This window comes from Talpa europaea (genome assembly GCF_964194135.1).
Source record: "Talpa europaea genome assembly, chromosome: 7".
NCBI lineage: Eukaryota > Metazoa > Chordata > Mammalia > Eulipotyphla > Talpidae > Talpa > Talpa europaea.
The window spans coordinates 91,687,565-91,690,929 of record NC_140074.1 but is presented as its reverse complement, the minus strand read 5'-3'; the positions used below and the strand labels follow the sequence as shown (position 1 = coordinate 91,690,929).

Genomic DNA, 3,365 nt, shown 5'->3' with positions numbered 1-3,365 from the left:
ACCAGGGAGATACCCACATAGCGCAGCAGACCTCTCCTGACTCTCCTGCTGCTCCCTCAGCAGTGTATTTCAGTCAATCTGCCTGTTCTGTTCCCCACTCTTTCTGGTGAGTTCTCTCACCCTCCCACACCTCTGGCCTGTAACCCGTTCTTGTATGCATAAATAAATTTTTTTTTAAAAAAAAAGAAATAGATTAAAAAAAAAAAGACAACCATAGAAAGAAAGGGAAAACTATGTTATAGTATTATAGAGTGGTGAGAGAGTGCCTAGAGGGGCCTCATGGTAGCATTGTATCTATAGTATGACTGCTATCCAGGTTAGTCAGTCCCTCAGCCCCAACATTTTATTTTGCCAATCAAGTCACTTTTATAAGGAAACCTTTTTTTTTTTTGCTCTGCCAGCATATTAGAAAGAACATTTATGACATAAATAATAGCCTGCTATGCTCCCATGCTTTCTTTCTAGATACCTTTGGAGCAGGTGTTTTCTGGGATGGAACTTCCTAACCCTTCTGAACTTTTGGAGGTGCCACCTTCTGGCCTGCAGTTTTCTGGGCTGGAGACTTCTTGCCTGCAGCCTCCATCTTTTTTTTTTGGAGGGGGGCGGTGACGGTGAGAGGATTCACCAGAGACAGAGTGGGAAGCAAAATGGGCAGATCTACTGAAAAATACGGTGGATCTACTTCCATCCCCTGGCCGGCCACGGGGATGGAACTGGTGCCATGCTGCAGTGGCTTCAGATAGCTTCACAGTGCTGCAACTTAACCCCTTGCACCCCCAGGGAGGTCCCCCATCTTTTTGCTGGAACCTTTGTAGCAGTTTTTAGCGATGCACCCTTAGCAGCAGATGCTTATTTGGGAGAAGCTTCCAGGAGAGCTGCCTTTTGAAGCTTCAAACTTCGACTTGATTTTTCTATTTATTTTCCTTGCCTTTATGACTTCATTATGATCTAATATGTTGATCTAATATGTTGACTTTCCTTTCTCTGGTTTCAATCTTCTTGGCCCATCTTGTGACTTTCCATTTTGTATTGATATCTGCCTTCTGCCAGGCTTGTCAGATGTACTTCTGGCAGGCACTGCGTGGGAATTTGAATATGAAGTCAGTAAGCTGCATGCATTTGAAAGTCATAGCCTGTTACCTTACCTGAGTGCAAGGCCCATCAACTAAACCCCTTTGCTAATCAATAACTTCTATATTCATGACCAGCTTCTCCTCATGAAGTCCAAAGGAGATGTGGGCCACTCAGCCACCCTCCACAAAGAGCCTGAACACCATCTTGGTGGTATTCAATGAGAGAGCTACAGGTTTCTTTCTTGAGAATTCAAATGCAATTGATCAGATTCTATCTTCTTTCAATGACATTCAGACTCATTTCCCATCTTCTTGTGGTTGTGTCCATTCACCAAGATTAGAATTTAGATATTCTTGAAAAACCCTCCATTTACCCTTCCATAGTTTTTTTTTTTTTTTTTGAAGATTTATTTATTTATGCATACAAGAGCTGGGGTACAGGGCAAAGGTGTGTGTGGGGGGGTGAGAGTATTCACCAGAGACAGAGTGGGGAACAGAACAGGCAGATTGAAATACACTGCTGAGGGGAGCAGCAGGTGAGACAGGAGAGGTTTGCTACACTATGTGGGTTGCTCCCTGGCCGGCCAGAGCATTGAACTCCTCCTGCTGCAGTGGCTGTGGATAGCTTCATAAGTTGCGCCACCAGGAGGCCCACACCCTTCCATAGGTTTTTCAGTGGCTTTGGATTATGTCCTGATAAATAACATCATTATTTTCTCATATTTGTCTCAGAGAGTAACATTTTAGAAGGCACCCACATTTTGGCGAGAAAGAAGTTTGCCAAATTGTTATAGGGCCTCAAATCCCTAAGAGTGGGTCCTTTGCCCTCTGGGAAAAGAATTCAAAAGAGAGCATTAGTTGTAGTTGAACCAGGCAAGGCTTTATTAGAGCAACTCATGCCTGAGGGAGCCAGATTGGGAAAGGAGAATATAGCCTGGCTCCCTCAGGCATGAGTCTCTCTAATAAAGCCTTGCCTGTTCAACTACAAATACAAATGCCTGTTCAACTACAAAGTTGAACTTTTGAACTTATAGGGCCTCAACCCCAAAAGAGTGGGTTCTTTGCCCTCTGGGGAAAGAATTCAAAATGAGTCTATATCTGTTCTGGTAGACCTTTTAAACATTTTATTTAGAAACAGTTTTGGTTTTTAGAAGAGCTGCAAATAGTACAAAAAGTACTCTATAAAGAACACTGGGGCCGCCCCGGTGGCACAGAGGTTGAGCGCTGGGCTGCAAAACTGCCCGCAGCCTCTGCAGTGCCGGTTCGATCCCCGGCCACCAGGTGAAAGTCCCACATGGCGCGCAGACCTCTCCTGCCGCCCGCTGCTCCCCTCAGCAGTGTACTTGGTCACTCTGCCTGTTCTGCTCTCCGCTCTGGCTCTGGTGATTTCTCTCACCCTCCCGCACTTTTGACTATACCCAGTGCTTGTATAAATAAACAAACAAACAAACAAACAAACAAATAAATAAATAAATAAATAAATAAATAAATAAATAAATAAATAAATAAATCTTAAAAAAGAACACCGATGAAATGTTTTGACTGGGAAGCATGGAGGCTGCTACATAGGCTTATGAGAACCAATTGTGCACATCTCTTGCCACATCCACCTACAATAATGTCTTAGATATCTTGAAAAGTGGTCATGGTGTAAATGTTTCCACCATGGAAATCAGCAGATGCGGCAAATCAGTACCCTCAATTTAGTGTTGGTTGTTAAACATTAAGCAGCATGCTACTCATAAGGACTGATAGGGAAGGTGGTTCTGATATAAACAAAACAGTGTTAGATCAGGATAGTCCAGAAGCAGTGTAAGAGAAGGGCTGAAGGAGAGATTGGAGGTAAGGTGGTCCTTAAAAATCTGTCACGTGATTCAGATTTGGACTAAGAGTTCCTGAGGAAGCAACATTAATAAACAGATCTTGGGGGCCTCCCTGGTGGCGCAGCGGTTGAGCGCTGGGTTGCGAAGCTGCCTGCGGCCTCTGCGGCGCCGGTTCGATCCCCATCCCCGGCTGCTCCCCGGCCACCGGAGGAGGGTCCCACATGGCGCGCAGACCTCTCCTGCCGCCCGGTGCTCCCCTCAGCAGTGTACTTCGGTCCTTCTGCCTGCTCTGCTCCCCGCTCTCGCTCTGGTGAATTCTCTCACCCTCCCGTGCTTCTGACTGTACCCAGTGCATGTATAAACAAAACAAACAAACAAATAAATAAATAAAAACATGCCTCTATAAAAAAATTTAAAAAAATTAAAAAATTAAAAAAAAATAAACAGATCTTGAAAAACGGGTAGAATG

General features: G+C 44.4%; 1 pseudogene across 1 annotated transcript; it reads right to left on the bottom strand.

Annotated features, from left to right (window-relative positions):
- Positions 1–735: 735 nt before the first annotated feature.
- On the bottom strand, positions 736–1,277 carry LOC311173815 (large ribosomal subunit protein eL14-like; annotated as a pseudogene). The gene has a single exon. The product of its transcript is annotated as a large ribosomal subunit protein eL14-like (transcript).
- Between the last annotated feature and the right edge of the window lie 2,088 nt (positions 1,278–3,365).